The following is a 27079-nucleotide window of genomic DNA, read 5'->3' as shown; positions in this document are numbered from 1 at the left end:
CGTCGGAAGTACAGCCCTACATTGACACCGGCTTACACGAGCCGTTGCGTCAACGACCGTACCGCATCTCCGCCGACGAGCGTCGCGTCATCAACGACGAAGTCGACGATATGCTACGCCGTGGCGTTATCCAACCATCTCACAGTCCCTGGGCATCTCCTGTCGTTCTCGTTCGCAAGAAAGACGGGTCTATCCGCTTTTGCGTTGACTATCGTCGATTGAATAAGGTCACGCGCAAGGACGTCTATCCTTTGCCGCGCATCGACGACGCCCTTGACAGCCTTCAGGGCGCAGAATTCTTTTCGTCCCTAGACTTGCGTTCTGGCTACTTGCAGGTTCCAATGGCTGAAGCCGATCACCAGAAAACGGCGTTTATTACACCTGACGGCCTATACGAGTTCAACGTGATGCCCTTTGGACTTTGCAACGCGCCTGCCATGTTTGAACGACTCATGGACAATACGCTGCCTGGCCTCAAGTGGTCTATGTGTCTTTGTTACCTCGACGATGTCGTGGTTTTCTCGCCTGAATTTCCGGCCCACTTACTTCGCCTTCGAAATGTTTTGACGTGTCTCACCAACGCTGGCCTGCAACTAAACCTCAAGAAGTGCCACTTCGCCGCGCGGGAGCTGACCATCTTAGGCCACACCGTGTCCAAGCAAGGCATTTTACCGGACCCCTCGAAACTTCGTGCAGTCGCTCAGTTCCCGAAGCCTACTAACGTCAAAGAACTACGCAGTTTTGTGGGCCTGTGCTCATATTTCCGGCGCTTTGTCCTCAATTTCGCATCCATCATGTCGTCCTTGACCCAGCTCCTACGCGGTGGCGCGCACCTCTCCTCCTGGTTTCCTGCATGCGACACCGCGTTTGCTACACTGCATCGTCTTCTTACCTCTCCCCCTATTCGCCATTTCGACCCGACAGCTGGAACTGAGGTGCATACAGACGCCAGCGGGGTCGGTCTTGGCGCCGTCCTCGCGCAACGCAAGCCCGGCTACTCCGAATACGTGGTCACCTATGCGAGTCGTACGCTGACAAAAGCAGAGGCCAATTACAGCGTAACTGAAAAAGAGTGCTTGGCTCTGGTATGGGCGCTTGGCAAGTTCCGCCCATACTTATATGGCCGCCCATTTGATCTGGTAACGGATCACCACGCGCTTTGTTGGCTCGCCACGTTGAAAGATCCATCTGGCCGCTTAGCACGCTGGGCACTCCGAATCCAGGAGTACGATATTCGCGTCGTCTACCGCTGTGGACGCAAGCACACTGACGCAGATGCCCTGTCCCGTTCACCTCTACCTCCCGACTAGGCCTGCGGAACCACTTGCACTCACCCCCTGTCATCTCTTGACCTTGACTCGATTGGCACCGAACAACGCCGTGACCCGTGGATCGCTTCTCTTTTCGCCTATCTTTCTGGATCATCGACCACTCCTGTATCCCGATCCCTCCGACGCCAAGCTGTTCATTTCGCCATTCGTGATCAGCTGCTTCACCGACGCAACTACGCTCCCGAAGGCCGTAGATGGCTGCTAGTCATTCCCCGCAGCTTAAGATCCCAAATCTGTGCCTCTTTTCACGACGATCCGCAATGTGGCCACGCCGGAGTATTTAAGACTTACGAACGTATAAGCCATCGCTACTACTGGCGGGGAATGTACACTTTTGCACGAAAGTTTGTTCAGTGCTGCCCTGACTGTCAACGTCGCAAATTACCACCGCCTCTTCTCAGTACTAATGAATGTGAGCTACTTAATTCCTTCTATGTTATAAAACAATTAATGGGTGCATAGCAGGACCACCTTTTACGATATTTTCGAAGAAAATTTAGAGGACCTGACGTCAACACCACGTGCTGATGAGCTATGTGTCAGAAAATTGGGCCTGGCTTGAAGACAAGGGCCGAGTGTATGCATAAGTGCGCAACCCCAAGGAGTGTTGTCAGATTCGAGGACTACAATACAATTATTCTGCAGCTTTATTTTGTAGAGTACGTGATATTGGATTACATTTTTCTTCTCAAAATCTAACTAGATGGTTCAGCACAATCTCACGCTCTGAACAGCCGAAGCTATAGGCTTTGTTTCGATGTCCCTTACGGAAGAGCTAAACAAAAAAGTACAAAAAAAGTACAGGAGCTCTGCGGTTCAAGCAATGAGTGTGTAGCAAGCTGGGGAAATATACGTTTCCCAAATAAAAAAAATGGATAAGAGCGAGAATTAGAACGTAGTTCATAGGCTCTGAGACGCCCGGTGTATATACAACGATGAACGGCAGCGCAAAACCCCCCACCTCGGTAAGTTGCTCGGAACACGGCGTCAAACCAGATGAACGTTCTTGCGCGCAAAGGTCACCTTTTACGTCCTGACAGAGTTTTCTGTAGGCGATGCGCGAGAAAGGTCTCTGACGTCTCCCTGCAGAGGAAAAAAAATAAAGGAAGAAGAGCCAGCCGAGCTGAGATTCTGCCACGAAATCCCGTGTCTGCGCAAACCCGATACGCACGAAAACGAGCCGCGCAGATAAAAAACAGACGTAAATCTGTCCACGTGTAAGACGAAGGGACGAAGACACGAAATAAAAAAAAAAAAAATAAAGAGTGTAGCGAAAGGAGGCGAAGAGCCTTAGCCGGGTTCCAAGCGCGGTACAAACGGGTTCAGCACATGCACCTGCCTTGAATGAGATCAGGGCCCACACAAAAGCGGGAGTAGGGGGGAATCCGGGAGCCGCTGCTGTTTTCACCATCTTTTCATGGGCGTTGAAGCAAGCGGGCCGGCGAAATACAAAAAAAGAAAAAAAATGCCGCCCAGGCCGCCGGCGCAAGCAGCGCACTGGCGGACGGAGTCTTTTCAGCCATCCGCGGTCAGCCGAAAGCACACTGACCAGCCAAGTTTGCCGCTGGAGCTGAATGCCACCGGCGGGCCTTCAATCGAACCCCTACCCCGAATCCCCATCCTTCTTATTCCGTTCTTTTTAATCTTGTTTTTTTTCTTCTCTTTTTTCTCGTTTCTCCTCCTGAACATTATGCCGAGTTGTTTTGATCAGCGCCCCTATAAATACCTCGCCCCTGCATTACGCCATTCGGATAGGGCGCCCGCACAACGCTTTCTTTCGAGTTTTTCTTTACCGAAGGTAATCCTCAACGATGCTCTGCGATTTCGGGTTTTGCGTTGCACGCGACGTGTTCCATTCAGTGGGCTCGGTATCTTTGTGGCATGTTCGGGAAAATGCATTTGCCAATGTTTTCGCGGACGAAGCGCTTTCACTGCACGCACGCCGCGGGATTTATTTTGTGGCCTTTTGCGTGTTTTCTAGGGTTGGCATTCAGAATGGCCGTTGCCCCTCTGCACTGAGGGTGACCTTTAGAGTCCCCGTCTGATGTTCCACAGCAAAAAAAAAAAAAAAAAAAAGAAAAAAGAAACGACAAAAAAAAAAGTTCGGCAGGTGTTACACTCTTAATTGTAACACAAGGCGATAGCCTATAGGCTATGTGCAGCAGCTGCTGCACATTTGGTAATACATGAAGTTGTACACTCGGGGTTAGACTTCGTTATAAGACATATTGGTAACGCATTAAGTTATGCAATCGGAGCTAGGCGTCTTGCAAGACATAACGAGCCGCAACGTGCGGCCCTTCGGCGGCCTCCTGAACGCCACATATGAACACTTATCGTAGTGCCTAAAGTGCTGCATGTTAGTGCGTGCACTATAGGCCACAGCTTTAATTAGCGAGATGGCTGCGACGTGACGTGTGCAATCAGGCACGCGCTAGGCACACCTTTAGTAAGGAAGAACCATGGAGCAGCCGTGGCTTCAGGGAAGCGCGCAGGGAATCCTACCCGGAGGCCCGGGTACGGTTCCCACCCAGACCGAAATGTACCAAACTTTCTTTTCAACGCCAATAATTTACTTTGTTTGCAGGAAGCTCCCTGAGAAATGTGACGTCAATCCGGCCGTTTTTCGCCACGGCGCAGTTTCGCCAAGGACACCGCCAACATCGACACCTAAGGCCTTTCGCCTTAATAAACATACAAACAACCGCAGCCCTCTCTATGGTTGCCTTCCATGAGTAACGGCTTGGCAGTTACGTGCCAGAATGCTCTACACGTACTGTGGACGAAGCTAGCCTGTCGATTGTCTGATATCGTGTAATTTCTAAGCGTGACGAGATACTTGGTGCATTTACAGGGCTGACTAGAAATGAAAACTTCGCGTGCGCCCGCCCATAAACGCGAAAATTTGCCATCTGCGCTTCGTATGGTCGTATAGGTGTGAGATCACCAATGGCGTGCCCACCGCACGTCAGTGCCCGTAACGGGACTTGACCACGTAGCGTGACAGAGGCGCATTTTGGGACCTCGCCTAACTACAGCTTCGATGGACACTTAGTCTTCGCATACGTAGCCGTCTGCCGTGACGATGGGTCAATACGACGTTCCTGTGTTTTTCTAGTAGTGTTCGCTACACGTTATTGACCCGCCGCGGTAGCTTATAGTGGATATGTCGTTGCGCCACTAAGTTCGAGGTAGCGGATTCAATCACGGCTACAACAGCCGCATTTAAATGGGGCCGAAATGGAAAAAAAAGAAGCGTCCGTGTGCTTAGATTTAGGTGCACTTCAAAGAAACCCAGGTGTCCACAATTAATCTAAAGTCCCCCCCACTACGGCGTGGCTCATATTCAGATCAAGGTCTTTGCACGTAATACCCCAGGCTTTAATAATTATTAATAGTTCACTGAACGCCGAAGCCATGTATTCATTGTCTGAAGAACTGTCTATTTTCTAAGGCGTAAGTGCGCATGTGTATACACAGCTCGAAATAGCGAAATAAGAAGCGCGGGTGATTCGAATTTCAACGCGAGTGACGAGGACCTATAGTCATGCAACGAGTAGTAAACTCTTGTGCGATAAAATTAGCCGAAGTGAGTGTCTGAAAAGGTGCCAAACCTTTGATCAGGATATATTTCATCACAAGATCAGCAGATGGTTTCGCTGGATTAAGTAACAAGTTGGGGAGGGGGGGGGGGGTACTCAATACTACGTATATTTACCCGTCGTGGTGGCTAAGCGGTTATTGCCCTCCCGGAAATGGCGGCCGCACATGGATAGGATCATGCATAATGCGAAAACGCGAGAAAATCATGCTGCGTGCACTCGTTACAAATTACCAAGTGGACAAAATTAATTCTATTAAGTGACTCTAGTGAAAATAGACAGTTTCTGGTTTTTGTGTCGTAGGAGCTCTGCCTGCATAAATATTTTGCGCGATCGAAATGCGCAAGCGCATGAGCGTAGAGAGTCGCCTCGTGTATTACAGACGCACGTTCAATCTACGTGCTTGCGTTACGCGAACCATACGACAACTCTCACAACAAATTTCCGTTCAGGCCTCGGTAATTCAAGGGCGTGTCAATTTCGTCCCATGAGAGCATGGATATAGCAAAATACGATCACAAAAGACGAAACGAAGCATTTTACAGATCGAAACCACGCAGAGACCGCACTAGAAGGCAGAAAACGAATGCTTAGTTGGCGCACGCAATAAATATAAATAAATAAATAAATAAATAAATAAATAAATAAATAAATAAATAAATAAATAAATAAATAAATAAACGCGTAAATAAATAAATAAGTAAAAGAAACACACACGCACAAGCACACACACGCAACACAAAAAGGAGTATAGTTTTAATTTTGGTTCCCGTGGACAAGCTTGCCTGCAGGAGCATTCATATCAGCCGGCAGAGGGCGCTTATAGACCTGCGGAAATAACCACCTTATATTAGGGACAATCAACACCACTGCGCTTCACTCGTGGCCATACATCCTACCTGACCCGGACTTCCAAGAAACATTATTCGAGAGCTCGTTTTTGTAGCAACGCATGAATTAAATTACCTTAGAATGTTTGAAAACCCGTAATCCCCACAACCCACCCCCTTGCTCTTTCATCCGTATATGATGAAGGAACGACAGTATCCAAAAGGCGCACGTAAAACTCAGTCTAATAACAGTCTCGCTGCATTTTTTTAGAGCCAAAAAAAAAAAACGCGATTGTTTTAATTCGGCTTTCCCTGTTTCCTCTGCGCTCTAAAGACTCGTAATGGATCCCTTGTAAGCCCGATCTTATACGCATTCTTTAACTAAGACAACAATCGCTCCCTTAAGCGCAGCTGCGCTGTACTGCCGGCTGCAAGAACACCACGGCAGCCAATACACGAAATACGCCGATCCACTTCCTACGGCTTCAGGGAGAAAACTTAAGTCTTCGAGTGACGAACGCTATATCATTGTCCGTCGAGATGGGCTCGCCCACACTGGATTTCCTGTGTCTGTTTAAAGGCTGATTTTGTCGCCGGTTACTTGGAAATTGCGCTGCTACTTCCGCTGCCGCCGACGTCTGGCCGGAATGTATTCGAATCCACGAAGTATAAAAGAATGGAAGAACGGGACGGAGAGACAAAGAGGGAGAGGCCGCATTTCGATCTTAAACCTTCCTAGCTTGGGTCATCAAGCATCGCCCCGTCGCGTCTTGTCCGCCCAGCGCAGGTCGTGATGGATGAATTTCGGACGGCGACCGGAGACGTGATCTGGCCACCATCCCCGGATTACAACCATCGTACACAAAGAAGTGGATTCATTTCTTCTCTTTCGGCTCTGGAAATGTTTCTTTCTTGACTGCCGTCTTTTTTTTTCTCTCTTTTGAAAAAAGAATGGTAGAAAAATGGAAATAAAAAAATTATAAGAAGCGTGGCCCTTGCTTGTTTCATCGAATTTGGTAACGGTTTGTTGACATCATGAGCACAATGCCAGGAGTCATAAAGAATGCTGTTGAGACCAACCGATCGAAGTTGTCGAAAAGTTCGCCTTCCTAGGGAAAACACGGTGACTCGACCGGTGGGTCAAAATAGCCTGCTATAGGCATCCACACAAATTGCAAAGACACACGGCTGGGTCGTCTAGCGCTACATTTAACCCACAAGCTGTACTTTGCAGCAATAACTGCTAACAGGAAGCTTTACCCCGAAAATCACTATTTGTACACGTGGCAATAGAGAAATCGTTTAACCAGGTATATACTGCACCCAGCTTTGTAATGTTCAGTTGCATATAAAAGAAAAAGTAAGAAGCCACTAATATTGAAGGAGACGTTTTTTACAAGAAGTGCGGCACACCAGTAATAATGACAATTATAAAGCACGTTTACAAAATTGCAAGTTAGCAATAAGAAGCAATGTTCAGTTCTGTAAACTGCATCTATTGAAACATAAAAACTGAACAAAATTGATATATTATACACTACTCCGACTTACACTGATAATTTCTGAATGAGGATTTTTTACCCAGAAAATCACGCAGGCAATGTAACGACTTCACGTGAACTCTAAAATTAACCCATCACATTTGTCCGCTTGACACAATTTAACACATACGGTTTAAACAACAGTCTGGTATGAGTATGAATACATGTGTGACATACGACTGCATGAGTATGCATACAGTATATCGGCCGAACTTCAGCTTCAGCGGATGTGTACACTTCAGCGGTGTGTGTACACTAAAGGTACGCAGGTGGCCCGATGCGCGCGCATCGAGATGCCTTAGAGCGCGGCATTGCATATCTTCTAGGCGACGCGATTGACTAATACTTTTCTGCGCGCTTCGCTTAATCCTGCTTGTAAACGACAAGCGTACCTCAATACCCTTTATAATTGATACTGCATCTACTACGTTTCAAGTTCAATTTCAACCACGAAAAAAAGCATTTCATGTTTCTTGATGGGAATGTGACCCCTTAAAGCCATTTTAGAAACTAAGGTAGTAAGGATGAAAAGCATGAATTATTTTTTAAATTTTGTTCGTACAATGCAATGCGGTTGTAGAGTATACTGGTGGAGCAGCCATGTCACAGCCGCGGCACCTTTGGTTCGCACACAACTAATGACAATGAAGAGCTTAAACTTGCCCGTAAACGTACTAACCTGCACGGAATACAAGGTTACCGAAGACTGCGCGTTAACGAACACGCTGCTGCCGAAAATATATACACCAGCAGCTAAGTAATATATAGTTGGTTACAGTAATAACAGTTCTGTGTCCTCTTCGGGTAAACTCTACGCCAGCTGTTGGCGCCACCAATCCGGCAGATCGCATTCGCGTCCTAAGTAAACTGCAGAATACGTTTATTCTGCAAGGGTAATTAGGGACAAGCTAAAGCTTCCTAGTAACTTTTTTTTCTTATTTTCATTACTGAGGTGTTCAGGTGGCACGTTCCCGGACTTGATGCTACAAAAACAGCCAAATTCCGAGCTCATAACTGCCTAGCACAGTAAAATTTGTTTTGGAAGGCAGAGGGTCCGGGTTTGATCCCGGGACCAGAGGGAGAAAGGGAGAGAGAGAGAGCGCAAGGAGAGGGAAGGCAGGGAGGTCAACCAGGTGAGCGTGTGGTTTGCTACCCTACACTGGGGGTAGATGAAAGGGACCATAGGGAAATATTCTTCAACTACTGCACCTGCTTTTCGAGGGCAGCGAAATGGGCCGTACTGTAGAATTCCGCTACGCATCCACTAATATTTCATTTATCATGAGGACAATGCGCACGAATTCTGCAACACCTCAAACACGCATGCCCAGTATGGGAGCGGTTGCAGTGAGCCACAATTTCTGAAATGGTTGTGATTGTAGTCGAACAGACGGCGCACGCAAGTACGGGGCTGCGGGTTCTGCATTTCTTTTCTCTGACATTTATTGGAAACTGATTTTCCTGCAAAAAAGCAAAAAGACAGAGCAATCTGAGCAAACCTGGCCTCAGGAAGCAGTCCAAGGTTATGCGCACTGCACATTATTTTCTCTCTTTTTTTTTCTGACACGAAGAAATCAACGGCGCAGCGAAAGATACAGAAGAACACAAGCGCATGAAACTAAATACGGCAATCAGAACGGCCAGGGACGCGAGAATAGGGATATGGGGAGGGATCTAAGGAGAAGAAAAACCTTGTCCCCGCGGTGAAAATGGGTTCTCGGCCGCGGCTTGTCACCGGGACGGCGAGTCTTTCTTTCCGTGCCATGAATAGACGGCGAACTAAGAGTCTGGGCCTGCGCCGAGGGTGGTCCCTGCTTGAATGGCACCAAAATGAACTGCCCATTCAGGCAATCATTAGAAACCTTCCGGAGAGCGAGACCTTGCCAAGGTACAGCCCTCCTATACTTGCATCACGGACGCACTGCGGACGGAAGAAGCAATCGAAAGCCCGAAGAACCATGCTTGTATCTTTTTTTGCAGAGTTCAAAGAAGAGACGCATGCGTGCGCGCACCCTTGCGGGAAAGACGACGACGACGATGCGATCTGGGCACACCTACTCGTACGCCTTCTATTCCGGTTGCATTCTGCTGCAAATCGAAATTGCACCAGCATGATTCTCAGCGGAAACTGCGAAGGTTGTATACGTGGAACGACCCGGCGCACGCTCGTTGGCGTCTTCATCTCGTGGCTGGCGCGTAGCTTTGTGGAAGGTGCGCGCTAGAATTAAAGACGCCGCATTTGCTTTCTTTCTTTACGCCCGGAACGCAGAAAATTAGGGAACGCAGCGGGTCGTTTGCATATTAGACGTGAAGCACTTTTAAACGGAACACCGATGTTGAGTCATTCTTTCTTTTTTCGTTCTTCGTCTATAACTGATAAACGTATTCTGAAGACCCTGTGAGCGCTTTGCATGAAAGCTTTTGCTATTTTTGAAAAGTGAAGTTGAGCCTCATATATGTGGCTACAGAAGCAACAACTGAAAACTTTAAATAAGGTCAGTAGATAGATAGATAGATAGATAGATAGATAGATAGATAGATAGATAGATAGATAGATAGATAGATAGATAGATAGATAGATAGATAGATAGATAGATAACGTGTTGATTTCATGGTAACGAACATGAAATTCTTTTTAAATCGGGAGGTAATACGTAAATATAATTCCGAATAGTGCACGGCACTTTGTTTGTCATCCCTCAAAATTATTAAGCCTTATCTCGTCGATAGAACATGCAAGATTCATGATCGGAAATTGAAAAAAAAATCGTTGTGTTTATGATTGGGCTGTTCCCGTGTGCGTTTCCTTTTTTCAGCGGGCCCACTGCTAATAAATGATAAGATTCATTAGGTGTTACGAACTGTTTTGCAAAAATAAAGCATGGAAATCTACAAAACGCCGAGGAATATTGAAATTTTTTTATTCCAAGCATTTATAATAGCCAGTCAGGTTGGTTTACTTAGGTTCTGATTTGTAGATGTTGGAATGATTTTTTTCTTCTTGCTCCATTTAACTTCTTTATGAGCTAACAAATTATGAGTACAGAAAATTATCTGAGATAAATTAAAATAAAGAAAAATACTGGTGAACGATAAAAGCGCCATTTTAAGGCCGTTGAACCAGTAAAAAGTAATGACCTCTTATTTCAATCAATGCTACTACAGATTTTTCTTTTTTTGCCAAGGCCCCTTCAATAACGAGTGTATGTCTTTATTTTGTAAAAAAAAAAGGAGAGAAATAGAGAACTTTATTTATTTTGTGTTCAACGGTACAGAACTGCAATGCTCTGTTTGCCCTTAGGCGCAGTGGGACCGGTTGTTTATTCGATATTTAACTCTGTCGTCACGTTCTTAATAAGTTTCGCGTCAGTTTAAGTCGAAGTTGAAGGCGTGTTCATCGCTTTTCGTACAATGAACCTCTCATGCTAGTGTAATAAAAACGAAAAAAAAAGCTTTTTAGTCTTGTTTCATTTTTGTAAAAGACATATGAGTACTTCCAATCAACTTCTGACCAGTAAATTATTTCTTCAGTCCAAAAAGTTGAAAAGGCGAAGTAGAGACAAAGAGTTTCGACTGTGTAAAGCAGGCTGATCACCAAGTACTGGTTAAGATGCTGTAGTTAAATAAAGATCACAAAATGAGACCTTCAATGAAATAAGAAAGAATGACACCAAAAAGAGATAAAAAGGCCAGAAAATAAGGATTGTGTGAACAATGCTGTCCAGTGCACCGAAAATATTTTTCCCGGCGCTTACGATGCCTTAATGGCGCAGTTTAACTTGTTCTTAATAGTCCACAAGAGCAGTCTCTCGTGAACACGAATCATAACTAATAAAATCACCACCACACCTGACGTTAATATCTAGCCTGATGACGCATATAACGTCATCAATGTCGGTTGTTCGTACGCATAAAAATGCATAGAAAAGGTATATATGGCGGCATGGCCGCGACAGTTTGTTTACGGGCACCCGCCTTTTTTCTGGCAAACACCTACGCCGCATAATTATAGCAGAGCATTATTATTTTTTTTTGTCCTTGGCTCCTTCAGAGATGTAATGTACGATAACAGTGTAGGCCATGCTACAATTACTCGCCCGATAGAGCTGCTACAGGACTGAAACATTTACGAAACCTATTGTGTTGACTACAGCAATACCTCCGTATCAAGGTTGCTTTCGTCGAATATGCTCCATATTTATTTCATTCCATATTCTTTTGCCTTTTCTCAAGTGCACAGTAGCACGTAATAGCGCACAATCTCGGGCGAACGTCTCTGGCTTTCGTTAAAGAAATTCACTCTAACCGTTCACGGCCGCGAAGAGCCACTTTTGTGAATGCAACGCTGAAGATGGCTTCAGCGTGAAAATCTGACCTATACACGTGACCTCTACACGTGACCTAATCTGACCTATTTACAGCTAAAAAATAACGAGAGACGAAAAGAAAGAAACAGCAACAACAGGACGCACCACACGTAAATAAGCCTACACGGACGTTTCTTGCATTGTGTCCGTTTTTCTTTAAGCGCTGTAAACATGACAGACTATTAAAACCAACTAGCCCTCATTTGTGCCCTAACTTAGACGGGAAAGCCATACAAAGAATGACTGCTGCACGCGCACAAGCTGCGCTGCGTGCGTGTATTGTAACGGGACCGCATCGAAGCCGTCATTGAGCTTTAAGTGGAAGGTTCTCGTAGTGGGCGTGGCCATCATTTCAATAAAAGTGCTTCGTGACACGCGTACAGCGTCGTCTTCGCGCACTATAGCACACTGCTACTTAGGGCCTCTGAAATGCATGCTCAGACGCCGCCACCACCAGTGTACAAGATGCGCGCAACACTCCTCCAAAACTGCGACACGTATAATTTGCGTGGTTTCTCAGTTGTTAACTAGTGAGGCTCTCAGCTGCCCATTGCCGAATAAGCTTAAGTTGAGTCCGTAGATGGTGGGTAAAACTTGTTGGGATATATGAAAGAACACACCAAGTACTTTATTTAATTTATTTTATCTGTTGCCAAGTGGTGAAGGTAGAGTTGAAGCTGAGGAGGCGTTGAGGGTATGACTCGATGACGGCCACTGTGGCATACCGAAATATTCGGACGGTCATACGGAGACAGCAGCCCTTGCTTCGAACTGTTAACTGCTGTCGCAGTGATAATGTCAATAATTTATGTCAATTATATGTATCCACACATCAGAGGCTGTAAGCCAACGTCGCAAAAAGGGCTGCGTATAGGAGCCGCAGGAAATATGTATTTACAATGATGTATAAAAGTAGAACGACACTTACGTTAGAAGGAACCTCAGGATTGGGCGAGCGAAGGAGACCCTGAGTGGAATGCCCGCTGGAAAAGAAAGAAGAATCCTAAATATTTCTTTAGCTTACACGCAGCGTTTCTGGGACATCAAGTTGACATTGCCAAAAAAGAAAAAAAAAACTTTACATCTATAAACTTATCGTTTCCAACATGCATAGAGCACCTATGGGTAACAGTTTTTATTCAGTTGCACCTGTTGAACTACCAATTAATATTTTCTAGGACATACATAGATTATGATGATCCGATATGCCAATGAGATGTAGAAGAAAGAATTTACTTTTTGTTAGCGCTGGAATTTTTATGAACTTCGGCAAACAGAAAAAGAAACAACAACCCTCAAGCTGCTTTTGATGGTTTTGGTGCAGGACACAAGCAGCTTACAGGAGCATCAGGGTAACCTGCGTAAACACTTATATGCCTACCCAACGAGAAACCTATCCGTCACGTAAGACGAATGTAATATCTCATACCCCCGTAAGCAGTGGCTCATTCGCACGTAAGCAAACAAGAAATGCAATGGCTCATACCCCCGCAAGGCTGAGGCTACAAGGGCTCAGCGAAGTGAAGCGACCAGTACATACATTCATTTAAATCACCTATACAACACGCAGAATAGCATACGTTTCAGTAAAGCACAATCTCAAAAAAACATCCGAACCATCAATAAAGCGTTGCATACCCCCTCAACAGTTGTAGTGGTGGTTTTGCAACAGCTTCACTGAACAATCACTTTCGCAGGTTGATAACGACCGATAAGAGTTTATAAGGGTCGGATCGAGTGCGATAAGGGTGATAATAACCGACAAGGGTTAATAAGGGTCGGATGTAGTCTGATAAGGTTGATAACGCCCGATAAAGCTTGATAAGTGTTTCTGCTGGTCGGATCAAGTTTGATAAGATTGACAATGACATCACGCTCCGTGGCGATGAGCAAATGACACATTGCTTACGCATACTTAGATAATCCCAGTAGAGTTTCTGCATGAAATCGTTTTTTTTAATTGCATTTACTACAACATAATATAACACGTGCCATAAATTAGGCCAGAATAGCACTACAACAATTAATCGGAGTGCGCACGTTACATGTAAGCCTTATTTCGTGCTATGGAAGCTCGGCTACAAATTTTCTGGCAGTCGGGCTGAACCCTGCACTGAATCCGTGCGCACTTATAGGCATGTAAGCTGTAACGGAGTGCAGCGCTATATAAAGCTTGGAAAAAATGTTTGCTCCTAAGATGGTGGTGTGAATCGGAGAGCAAACGGGTGCGGCCGGTATTGGAGTTGACATTAAGACAATGAAATTGAGCCGGTGAAGCCGTGTAATGTGTTGAACCGGTAATCATCGCACCCTCAGAGTAACATAATGGTCACCAAGGAAGGAACACGCATTCAAGGACGACAGTGGCATTCGGTGGTGTGATAAGAAAATTTGCAGGCAATAGACGGGGTTGCCTGAAGTAACGCACGGGTAAGCGGAGATTGCTAGGAAACGCCTTCGTACTGCAGTAATCATAAAATACATAGGTTGATCATACGATGATGACTGCCAGAAACTGTAAATCCGAACTCCGGATTGCGTAATCAAGCTTCGCGGTAACTCATCGTGGTACCCTGCACCCCGTACGGTTTTAGGGACTACAGTACGTGTTTTATATCTAGCTGAGAAACTCAGCTGAAATTAGTAGGAGTGGACGCAAGAATGGGAATATAAAACAACACTGAACGATAGACAAGCGAAAACAGTAAAACGAGGCGAGACTACTGTTGTCGCTGCAACACCAAGAAACATGTCGAGCGTGTAGTAATATGTCACAAATGCCATGCTGAAATTCCAATTCCCCTGCATTGCCTCCACTATTTCTACCGACCTCCGCGAAGATATTGCCTCGAAGTCACCGAACACGAAGGGCGCTCTACTAGCAACGAAGCGTGTTGCCAACTATTGTGCGCGATAAAATCCGGTACATTACTTGTCACCGATAAAGAATGCTGCGTATCGAGAAGGCGAGCGCAAGGAAGTATGGAACCTAACAGGACTGTCGCGCTCACCAAATTCGGCATGCACTGCCTGCGAATGATGGACCGTGGACCAACGCAACCGTTGCATTCGGACCAATTCGAACGCGGAGCGCCACATTGGTTCGCCAAAGTGACCGTGACGAATACGAGCCGAGCGAGTCGCCTAGAAACGCAAGTCACACCGACACACACAAAAAAAGAAAGCCAGCCGCGGAGGAGATAGATTGCGTCCCTTTTCACGGACACGCAAAGCCGATATTTTGAAAGACCGGGGCCCCCTTCAGGTGAGGCCCGTACGCAGCGACGCAGCATCATCGATATCCCCCTAGACACTCAGGGGTAGAAGGGTCGAACCCTTTCTGTATATTCTGTTCTATCTCGCTGCTTGTATTTGTTTTTTTTTCTCTCTTTCTAGCTTTTGTCAAGGCCTCAGCGAAGGCTGGCTGTATCCAGGCGCGGTAAGCTCGGAGTCGATGCAGGTTTACATTGTGACTCGCTCGTCGGGGAATAGGAAACTGATTTGCGTGCAGGAAAAGATGCAATCCCCGGAGCTGCAGCAGGCACTGTGCCGCCGGAACACGCCCGGAAGATACGGAATGCGCAGCCATTGTTACCCGGGCGGGTCCCGTGTGGAAGCAAGCAACGCAGCCTTAGCCGCGTCGGCAAGCATACGACAAAGCGGGGGCGCAAAAAAAGTGGCACGATGGGCAAAAACAGAAGAAGAAGAAGAAGGCGCAAAAAACGCTAAAGAAAAAAGAACCCAGAGGGGGCATGCAACATTGTATGCCAACCAAATATAAGAGGGGAAAAAACAGGAGTGCGGCGGAACGAGAATGTGCCTTGTGCACCTTTGGGGTTCTTTGTCGCGCACAGCCATCGGCGTACCGGAAAAAGGAAGAAGGAGGGGGGGGGGGGGGGGGCACCAGCGCCTGACGAGATGCAGGAAGTCGGCAAAAAGCGAGAGCTGATGGCCCTGCACTCAGGGAGCGCGCTAGGGGATAAATCTGTTGTCTAGGGGAAGTTTGCTCGTTTTTTTGCGAGCATATATAGCATATACCTTCCTTTATTTCCGGTTTTCTTATGCCTTGCTTTTTCTTTGTGCAGCCGTTCAGCGCTCGCGACACGTGTGATGACACAAGGCTTGCGAGTGATACATATTTCACGAGCATATAGAAGTTTTGAAGCTGTTGCGCGTGGTCTGAGACGCTGTGCTGGCGCGATTCGTCAATCGAAGGTTTAGCAGCTGTCTCACTTGCAGATGTCGATCCTGATAGTGAACACTTAACACTTGAACATGAACACTTAAACACTTAACACTTGAACACATGAACACTTAAAGTTGACAAGAGTGCCTCCCAAGAATATACTTAACAATCACTCATGTAGCATAAATGAGACAACCTAGGAAATGCAGCAAAAGAAGGTTGAAAGAATTGGGTTAGCAATGATGTTATGCTGACGTTATTTCTTAAATTGTTTATGGAAACATAACGACTGCCTAATAAATCACTCGGTAGACTGCTTTACGTAAATTCCAAGTAAACGACGAAAGAGAGGTTCGAAATGAGAGGATAAGTTCTTATCCTATCTTTTTGCCATCTGCCAAACCCGCGTAGGCTTTTATGCGATGACCAATCTCAGATCAATATTTCAATTAGTTTTATGTACAGATCGTCATACGTTCACAATAGAGGATCCAATCTCGAGACCAGCGATGCGTCGCTTGATGCGGCCTCACAAAGTCAATTTATCGCTGCCGTTATAATTATCGGCATCTCGAACTGAAGTGCCCGGATACACCGACTTGTACCTTAACTCCAATACAGCCACAACGACGAACCACGAGAGGTAGCAGTCAGCGGAGACAGATGGCGCAATGCATTGCCCGCAGTTACCATGGCAACGCGAGGGAAAGTAGAGGCGCGCAGAGAAAACTTTCGAGAGCTTTCTCTCAAAAGGCTCAAGTGGTTCGACGGCTTAGGGAAGGTGCCGCGTTGCTTGTCCAACGCCTCTCTCCCGGATTCATTTGAACCTCCCAGGATTCGGCAGAGAAGCTTGAACTGCTTCGAGTAGGTTTGCACTCTTGTTGGGAAGCGAAGGAATTATGCGCTTGCCGTGTGTATTTATTCCAATAGCTGCGCAGCTGGCGCAAGATGTTAAGTGAGTCGTGCTTGCGGTGCCAATTAATTTTCTAGGGTGCGCCTTAGCCCCCGCCATTGTCTTGACGCAGTCTGGAGTCCAGAGAACGTGGCTCCGCTGAGCTCTAAATAGACGTCGGCCTAAGCAAACGGTATGCGGCTCCCTCGGTCTACTACCCAAACTTGCGCCACACGCGGCGTCATGAGCTAGACCATCGCAAGCAGGAATGACGCCGTCCATCTATACTCCAGATCCTTGCTCGGGTTGCCTCACCACGCGGTGGGAGCCTTTTTTTATCCGCTCCGTGCTAGCTGATGTTCAATTGAGTTCGCGTTGTATTTCGATATTGAAATGTCGAGGAACTGCGGAGATAAAGTCAAAGAAGTCCTAGGCTCCTGAGCAAGGAGATTCGGGACACCGGGGAACCCGTTGGGCGATGAAGTGCCTAACGGGATGGGTCCTGGGCTGCTGCGACGATCTCAGCATGGCTGAGTACAAACGTTATATTGTTAACATATGTTACGTCAACTGTTAATGTAAATTTCTACAATTGTTATTACGTCCATTGTACAAAAAGTTGTGTCAGATCATTCTACAGTTTAATGTTATGGCATCGTAGTCTGCTGCAAATCTTGCTGTTTCACTTGCAGAGGCGTTGCTATATTGCTTAAAAACAGACATATTTTGTCGTCACAAAGCAAAAGCTATGGGATGACAGGGAACATGTGAACGTATGCAGTGCACCCTGTAAACCGATTTAAGGGTCCGTAAGGGTGTATATTGGTCAGTAACTCACACCCTTACCCCCGTAAGGTTGTAAAGGCGTGAGTTATAAAGAGAAAGCACCCTTAAGGGTGTAAATTGGTTTACAGTGCACGTCTTACAGCAGGTGGTACGGGCACTTCGGGCTCTCAATTCGTGCTTGCGTAGCCAGCAAGCTCCCATGTGCAACGCAACTGAAGCTGCTCAGCGCAGTATTATAAACACCTGCAGAATCAACACTGTAGCAGAATAACGACGGCGATTGGAACCGGACCCGGACATCTGACTTGTTCCTCATCTGGTAGCAACTAAGCCAGTAGCACCCGCCATGGCCGCTGCGCGGGCTCGGCGCACCCTTCTTCTTTATTTGTAACAACCACAAAGGCGGTGAGCGGGAAAAACGCCAACACAAAGACCAGCACCGTTTAATAAATCCAATGTGTTGCGTCAGCATGCAATGTTGGTGTTAAACTCTCACTCTGCAGGTATTCCCTAACTACAATGTAGTCCTATGAGAAAATCTCATGAAACTGCAGGTTAGTATGCGTCATCGAAAAATGCACGTGGATCGTGTTAAAAGGTGGATGCTTGCCAGCAATCTGTTGCATGATTTTTGTTGTCACTGTTCCGTGGTTTCTGCAGCGTCACTAACTTTTCTTGTGTTACTTAGAAAGCTTCCCATTGAGCAGTGAACTCAGCCACTTTTTCCTGATTCGACCAAGCCCCGATAGAGAAAGAAGATTGTCGTAGGGTGTGGGAGCCGGATATAGGCCTTATGCCAAGACTCTACAATGATGGCTGACTCCTCGAATATTTTATGCAGGTAAGTTAGGAAAACATAAACCGCAAAAAAGAGCACGTGCACCATTTCAGCTGCACCCAACGATTGACAGGAGATATTGTGCGCGGTAAGGAGATTGAACTCACCAAGTCGTTATTGAGACATGGTAATTCCGTCCAAATAAAGAGATAGCTTCAATCTTAAGAAGCCGAAACATGAGCCCTAAACGACTTCTAATCGCCTTCGATACCTTAGCATCAACTGACCAAACATCTGGCGGCAACAATGTTCATGTCTCATGTAAGTCACCCCATGAGAAGAAAATGCCGATGCCCAAATGTAGAAAATCGGCCATGCATATTACGAGTATATTATTTTTCTTAATGCGAGCAACTAGGCCTTACTTAGATGCCTTTTTTTTATGGAGAGATACACAGTCTTGCTTTCGCGAGAAACGAACTGCTGCTGCTGCTTTATTTTCATTTTGTCTTGCGATCATTACGTACATGAGTGACAGCACCAAAATCGTCATCAGCGGAAGCTTCTTTCGCTCCGCGACGAGCTCACTTTCGTATCAGCTGAAGAAAAAAAAAATGTATAACGAGAGAAAGCGCGCAGAATGAAGTATCTTTCTCGGGCATCGGGTTTCGTGCGGCGACCTTTCGATATAAACCCGCGCCCCCAATCCCTCGGAATCCCACTGAGAAGAGAGTAGAAAACGCCACGGGACCGTTCTGAATTTCGCAAACCTCAATGAAGCTCAGTAATGCAACGAGGCAGCTTCGAGACCGCTCTGTGCTTTGTAACCGCTGTATCTTTATTTCCGAAGGCAAACGCTCGATACCGCTCGGGAAAAAAAATGTTTTTTTTTTTTCACTCACATGAATTGCGCGCCCCGAAAGATATAAGGAAATAATAATAAAAAAAGGAACATCGAGAAGATTGCGTCCGATGTGAGGAGCAGCAACGCGCTGGAAGGCAACTCGGCGGAACAGGCATCATCGTATCTATGGAGGCAGGGGGAGGAGGAAGGGTGAGGGAGGAAGGATGGGGGAGGAAGGATGGGGGGGGGGGAGGAGGAGAGAAAGAGGACGCGAAATTGGAGCGATCGGATTTAAACGTGGACGAACCGCATCGACATCGTTATAAGCTCCCCGCGCGGATCGAAGTGTGTGGCCCGAACCGCGCGCACGAGAAACAAGTGCCGTGCGGCCCGGTATACGGTACACCGTTTGGGCGGAATCCCAGTCACGGGCCGCGGCAACAGACTCCATCTTTTCTACGCGCGCGCGAAGGAAAGACGCAAAGGAGCATGAAACGAATTTTTCTCTCCCTTCTTTTCTCATCTTCCTCCTCTCCTATTCTTTGCCCATTGAAGGCTCACGCGCGAAGAACGCGCGGCTTGTTAAAGAAAGGAGCTCTTCTTCTCCGTGCTATACTGCCGCCGCCGATGATTCCGCTGGCAGATTGCTTCTTCTCCATAGCGGCCACGCAAATGCCGACTCCGCATAAAAGTGACGGAGTCGACCCGACAAACAAGCGCCCAGTATAGACTGTAGCACGCGTAGCGTAAGGCAGTCGCCGAGGTCCTCCGGCGTATAAATCAGCGATGGCGACCATGATACGCTGTCCCCTGGCATCGAGGAACCGCAAAAGCGCTGACACTCAGATATAGTCTGTTGAAAGTCGAAGTGGGTCTTTCGCCGATATCTTTTTCCCGAACGTCAACACTATGCTAACTTTGTGGCCAGAAAACGCGAAAGATGACGTACTCTCTGCATTTATGAGATTGGGTATAGCGTGCGAGGGAAGGTAACAATACATCGGACATAGGATGTTAATGTTTTCAGATGCCTATGAGCGCCCACCTTTCCAAGCCGCTCTACGCTCAAATACGTGTTTGGGTGCCTTCTATGTGTTCTCATCACTCACAACGAATTCTATAGAACGTTTTTACCCAAGCGAAGATAGATATGAAAATGTACATGAGTAGGCACGTTTCTGAATGCCGCTTTAGAACACGCAGGTTATCCCCCCCCCCCCCCCCCCGCCATTTTGAGACCAGCTGGTGAGGCTAGAGGCCACGGGGGCTTCGAATTCACTGAATGGCGGTGAAGAGATTCATCCGTAACAACAAAGAGATTCACGTTAGCCCAGAACTGACCCATCAGTAACAACAAAGAGATTCAGGTTAGTCCAGAACTGGCCTTATATTGATAGTTTATGCTTTCGCATTAGTCGTTCTCAAAATTTTCTTGTCCAATATGTTGCACGTATTTTTCCACTGCTGAACTTCGCAAGAATAAAGCGTACTTCCTTATAAGAAAGAGACAAAAAGGAAAACGCTAATATTTTGGTAGCTTGTGGTTGCAGATAGAAATTCATACACAACTCCTCTATTTCAAGGTGGTACCTAATATCTGGTTTCTAGAAGTGGCCACCGTGTGGCCCTGAATTACATCCTAAGAATTATCCCCATTTTGTTTTAAGTATGCGATGGGGCTCTCCATAATGGACAATCTTCGGGCTTTCCGGTAATATTTCCGATTAGCATAAGTTTCTGCATTAAGTGATCTACTTCTTAGGACAAGCTTTTCTCGGAAGATAAGTAAATGGCACCCAAGGTTTTTCTTGTAGTTTAAACTGCTACTGTATATCTCCAGAGAAACAATAATTGTCCGGGTTGTGTCTTCTCTTTAAATGCTGATGGCATTAAACTTTGCATCACATTGAGGTGTGCCCACTCTCTGCAGCGGCATTCAGAAAGCTCCACGATAGGCAGTTCCATAGTACTGATAAGCATTAATTGGAACGTTAATACATATTGCCGCAGATTTTATGGACGTACTTCTCGAACATGCGCCTAAGCACATGATTTCTGCTAAACGAATTATTATTAATTGGCTTGGATTGCGCAGCGGGAGACATGTACTCTAACGTGACTAATTGCAAAGCTAATTAGCGAGATCTCCACAATATGCTAATATCAATTCGAAATTTGTCTTTCAAGTAATGTCCGCCTCAAGTAATCCGGTTCATGCGACAGAATTACGGTATCTAACACAAGAGCTATCTAATAGGTCTGTTTTCATTAAAATTTATAAGCCGGTCGGCGTCAGTTCATCTTCTTGTTGTTGTTTTTTTCTCTTAAGAAGCAAGACACCATAAAGTTTTATCACTAATTCGGACATAATGACTGTGAAGAGGATTAATATGAGCTTCGATGCAAAGCAATCTCTAACTGTCTCGCTAGTAAACTTACCCCTTCGTGCTCAATGAATGAAGGGAGAACGAAAGACAGTGTAAGAGAAAGAAAGAAACGCAGGAAGCGAAAAGCGCCTAGTGCCATGCGATCGCGAAAACGGTCGCTCGGGACGGAAAAAAGAACGCTCGCGGGGTTGACGGGGAAAAAAAAAAAAAAGAAAGGCGATCAAGTGGTCTATTGCGGCGGATTAAGGGAACGCGGCTTACCGTTGGGGAGGGGGAACAGTCTGTCGCTGCAACGGTCCAATCAAAAATACATGCCTCGCCCCGACGGGCACACCTTCATCGTCTCCAAGCACAAAGAGAGAGAGAGAGAGAGAGCGCCTCAGTTGCTCGAGGGTGGAAGATGAGGCGCAAGCAGTAAGCGAAACGCTGCGGCGCAGCCAGAGTTCGCGTTTGGACAGAATAGTACGTTTTTCTTTTCTTCATTAAAATTTATACGCGTTTACGTAAGGTGTTCGTTTTCGGCCTCTCTACGTACATCTCTTTCCGGGACCGACCATCTCGCGTTCAGAGTGCCTACCGTGAGTTTTTTTTTTTCTCCGCTTTAGCGATGCTTATTTGATTATTTAGCGGGCTGTCGAGGCCTTTCCGAGCGGGCTCCGTGCCTCGGTTTTGAATTCCGCTAAGCTCCTCAAACTCACGTTCAAGCAGATTTTCTTCTTTCGGCAACGTTATACGCCATTCCTTTCTCGCTGCCTTGCCTGCTTCCCAGATCTGTTTCTTTCTTTCGTTTTTTTTTGTCATTCCCTCGTTTGTTTTACCAGTCTGGCGCCAGCTTTAGCCTGTCAAAAGAGAGTAAGAAGACTTATTCTGTGCTCCAAAGAGGGCGCCACCTAGCGAAAAAATAAATAAATAAAAGGGCCGGGAAAGAACTATAGGGAACGCAAAGAAATCAGGACTCGGAAAGTGTACACATATCCTGGAGATATACACCGCACACAGCGCTCTTATGGAAGGAAAAAGAACGTGTGGGAAGGGGCGGGGGGAGGGGGGGGGGAGAGAGGACTCCAGGGCGGGTTTTCAATAGAGCGTTGGACCCACTATTGGCCTGTGTACGCTGACGCTGCGACTTTCGTTCACGTTGCTCGGAACAGTTCACAGAAGGCAGTCCTATAGGAAGCGACGACGGTATTTCTGCATTCAACTCGCCGCTCCCAAAGGCTACAAGGCTTAACCTCGCCTCGTTTTGTAAGTGTGCACACTGACGGATTCTCAAAATGAAAATAATCCTCTTCGACGGCTGCCGTTGGTCACTTCTGATTGACGATAACTTATAAATAAGAAAAAAAGAGTGACACCAACGCAAACAGAACACCACTTTTGATTTCTGCTCGCCCTAATTTTCGCAGAGGTTCGCGATTTCGGGGCTCTCTGTCTTGTCTTTCATTTTTTAAAATCTTAAATCCTCTATTGCTCCTCTGACTGCCTCACGGAACTTGCGCAGCTAGAGTTATTTATTCGTCCTTTATACGAAAGTACGGCCCAACTTTTCCGCGTTGACGAGCAAAAATAGGTAATCAAGGAGTAAGCCAGGACTAAAATCAAGCAAATAAATAAAACGGGAGGCCCGATTTTTGCACATTCAGCAAGACGATAGCCCCCACGGCGAAAGAGTTTTTTTTTTCCGCGCTCCGAGTATAAAAGCCGCGAAATAAAGAATGCCGTCGTTCAAACTTGAGCGCTCTTCTCGTCCGCTTTACTTAGCTCGTTTAAGTGGCTTCTCGAATGAGTCAGCGAAAAAGGCGATTATTCTTTGCGAGCTTCGCGAATGGCGGCGGCTCGATGCGCACTGCTGGAGCGTTTCTCGGCCTCCAGCGCGCAATGCTATAACTTCGAAAACAATATAATAAAAAAGTTAAAAAAGAGTAAGCGGAGGTTGGTGCGAAGCTTTCTTCACGCGCCCGTTGTCTGTGCACACAAACGCAGCTCGCGCTCTTTCGCGCACAGCGCAGAGACTTTGCTGACTCGCTGCTCTCGGGCCAAGCTCGGCGCGAAGCAACTTTCGTCGCAAAGGCTTCCAACGCCACGCAACCGAAACGGCTGGAAAGAAACTCGAAGTGTGTGTGTGTGTGGGGGGGGGGGGGGGGGGGAGGAAGGAGCTCGGAGCAAACAGATCCCCCTCCGGACACCCACTTTTTGGCGCCCCCTCACCCCTACCCGACCACGACGCCTTCACCTCTCCCCTCCTCCACAGCCTAACTGCGCATACCCTAAGGTCTTGCTGACCCTTCCCCTTCCATCCTATTTCTGCGTCTCTCTTCCAAGGACCACCTCCGTCCGTTCCGGGCGGCGCTTCGCGGCGCGTGATGCAGCCTAAGCCCAAATCAAGCCAGCACCCATCCGAGCCAATCTGCGCAGTGCCACTCGCCAAGCCAGCAGCGCGGAGTCGAACGGTGAAGCCAAAGCGCCTGCCCGGGAGGGTCACTGGAGCGGAAACAGACGAAGCCAACGATGGCCGCCTTCATCCTCAAGCCCCCACCCCCCTCCTCGAATCTGCTCCTCAGCGGTTCACATCTTAGTTCTTGCTTTTTGTGCATTCGTTTTTGTTCCTGGCTTTGCATTGCCCGCTACTTCCTCTGTTTCATTTACTCTCTCTCTATCTCTGTACTTCACCCCTCGCGCTTATTTCTTGTCACCTTCACTTTCTTCACTGTTTTTTTGTCACTTCGCTGCCGGAACGGATGAATGATCTCTGTTTCGCGGACGGCTGAGCTCATTTGGCAGTCCGTGTTCGTCGTATATACTGCTGCGTTCACGCTACGCTCTTCTCCCGGGCGTGTCTTGTGTACTTTTCAGTTGACTAAAAGAGAGCAAGCAAGACGAGCGACGGCGGCGACATTTTGCAAACTCGGGAGAGAGAGAGAGAGAGAGACAGGCCGGGGGACGAAAAACTAACTCTCTTTGCTCTCCGTACTCTTGCTACCTTTTGTTTTTTTCTCCTTTCAATCCCGTAAACAAACATACCCGGCGAGACAAACAAAGCACGACGCGCGCATCGGAAGCCCAGTCTCTGACTTAACAGAACGCAGCAGCAACTTTCGCTTCGGAAGCGAACGCACCGTAAGCAGCCAGTCGCGCACATATATTTTAGGCGAGAAAAAAGAGGATAAAAAAAATCATGACGATAGAAGACGAAGTCAGGAGGTCTGAAGACAAAAGCTGTGAAGAGTAAATTTGGTCGGACGCTGCAGGGAGCGTTGACTCTCGGTTGATCTCTCCTTGGCCCAGCGTCCCATAATTTGCTTCGCGCTTCAGCGAATAAGCTTCTGTCAGTTTTTCTTTCTTTTAAACGTCTGAACTTTCTTGCTTTCTTTTTTGTAATTTTTTTTCATGTCCTAGCAAAAAATAAAAGAAATGCGACTTTACTCGAGCATGTAATAAACTGAAGGATCTCACGAATTTTTATGAGGCTGGCCTTCGCGACAAAGCAACGCAAAGCCTTCGTATAGAGAACAAACGAAAGCCTTTCGTTACGCTAGCTCAACCTGCGGAAGAAATACCTGCGTAGGCAGTTTTTGATTCGAGCTATTATATATCCATGCGTTGATTCGTTTTTTTTTTGTCGATTCGAAAAGCCCACCTGCTGGAAAACAATCGCTGAGCGGTCGATTATGCTCTCTAAAATTGGCTCTGCCGGCAGAGAGCAGAGATAATTTCAGATTTGATAGAAGTTAAGCGACCAAGTCTGGTTCGGTTTAGTATAGCCGATTTGATGATACACATCATTATGTGCGGCGGGTCACATGAGGGAAATGCAAATACTGGTTTCAGGATTTTGTGACGGCGAGATATATAAGACATCCAAAAAAATGACCATATTAGTTGAAATTGGTATCGAGAACTGATCTTTCCTTTTCTTTTAGAAGCTTTATGTTAACGAATGAACTTGGTGTCAGTACAGATATGAATAAAAAAGATTCTGAAGGAAGGTAGGCTCTAACGAAGCCTACCTACGCATTTTGGTATATATCTTCAAACAAAAAAAGTTAGATGGTTAGGGAACGTCCTACGCGGTCTCCTCAGTTGGCTCTGGAGCAGCTACATTATTAGCATCTATTGCTAATAAGGTAGCAGTAGATTCTACCTGAACAGATTACATTGGAGAGTTAAAAATAAAATAACATCTGTAGGAACCACTATAGGAACCATAATAAAAGAAGCTAATTATGAAGCAAGTATCTCCGTGTTCCGCCTCCACTAGAACGGTTTATTCGCGGCGGCTATCCTGACAAAGCAACATGGAAATTATGGAAGAGGTCTTTAGTCGAGAGATCACCGCTGCGAGGAACAATGATTGAGATATACATAAATTCGACAATGTCAAAGCTGCTAATCGAAAGCGCAGGTAGACCACAGTAAAGGTAACGTGAATGTGAGTGATTTGTAGGAGAAGGGGGGTTAATTACGAGGCGATGTAATCTAGTGGAGGCCGCCCCTATTTCTCTTTACTAGCACCCCACGCGTAGACGTTCTCTAACCATTGCAGTTTGCCGCCCGGGGCCGCCGACAAACTACATAGCAGGTGGTTCGATCAAACGTGTTCACCTTAGCGAGGCTTACTAAGTCGTAAACCCCGACTGCGCGTCAACTCGCAGCGGAGGCCGCCACGTCGCTCGAGTATAAGGAAGAAGAGATGGCGCTTGGCAGCAGGGCCTGAGCGCTTCGGCGGCGCTAACGGGAGGAATTAAGAGCTCGTATAAGCGAACGATGAGGGGGGGGGGGGGGGAGAAAAAGAGACGAGAGAGCATTAGCGACAAGAACACGGCGAAAGGCAGCGGAAGCGAGCGCCATAAAAAGGCCCGCTGCACGTACACCGGGAGACGGTCGGCGGGAAAGGCTGGCCGAGATCGTAAATACGTGCTTCCACCTTTTCGCTACTTCGTTCCCTATACACTCCCTCCCATCCCCAACCCTAACCCGCGCGTGCGGCTCGAGAAACCGCCACTGGCCGAGCCGAGCCAAGCCGCAGACTATCCGAGGCGAGCAACCGGGGAAGCGCGAGTGGTTTTGCTGCTGGCGGCAGTCACGTCTTTGACGGTTGTGGCGGCCGTGACCCGAGATGGGCGCGGCGACGTGCTGCTCGCCGCTCGGGGCGCCGACTCAATTCTGCGAGCCGCGGCTTGCAGAGGAAAAACGCGAGCGCGCGCGCCTCTTGAGCTGCGCGCTGCCGAGTGCCCGCGTTTTGGGAAGCGCGCGCGGGACACGTACACGCATTTGAATTGCCGTGCCGGGCTGACAAGTTCTCGCCATCAGTCGAGCGAAAGGTTAGAAAAATGGACGAGATAAATAAGGTGATAGTGACAAGGAAGGGGGAATAAAAGAAAGAAGGGTCAGGAACTTAGCTGTGGGCTAAACTGTCTTGACTGCTTCTTCCTCGAGCCCTCTTCGATGAGGAAACTTAAAACCTTGCTCTTCTCAACTCATCGTTTTCTTTGGTGATCCTATAGTTTGTACCGAACGATTGTCGATTTTCTTTTC

The 27079-nt window shown here is 47.0% G+C and overlaps 1 protein-coding gene across 1 annotated transcript in view; it reads right to left on the bottom strand.

Moving 5' to 3' along the window:
* LOC119456813 (glutamate-gated chloride channel) overlaps positions 1–27079 on the bottom strand; it is a 357609-nt gene that overhangs the window by 229765 nt on the left and 100765 nt on the right. The window contains exon 3 of the mRNA XM_037718631.2: positions 12600–12654. The gene's annotated coding sequence lies outside the window, so the exon portion shown is untranslated. The remainder of the gene's footprint in view (positions 1–12599; positions 12655–27079) is intronic.

The sequence above is a fragment of the Dermacentor silvarum genome, chromosome 6 (assembly GCF_013339745.2).
Source record: "Dermacentor silvarum isolate Dsil-2018 chromosome 6, BIME_Dsil_1.4, whole genome shotgun sequence".
Taxonomy (NCBI): Eukaryota; Metazoa; Arthropoda; class Arachnida; order Ixodida; family Ixodidae; genus Dermacentor; species Dermacentor silvarum.
Note: the sequence above shows the minus strand (reverse complement) of the source record. Positions and strands in the feature narration are given on the sequence as shown.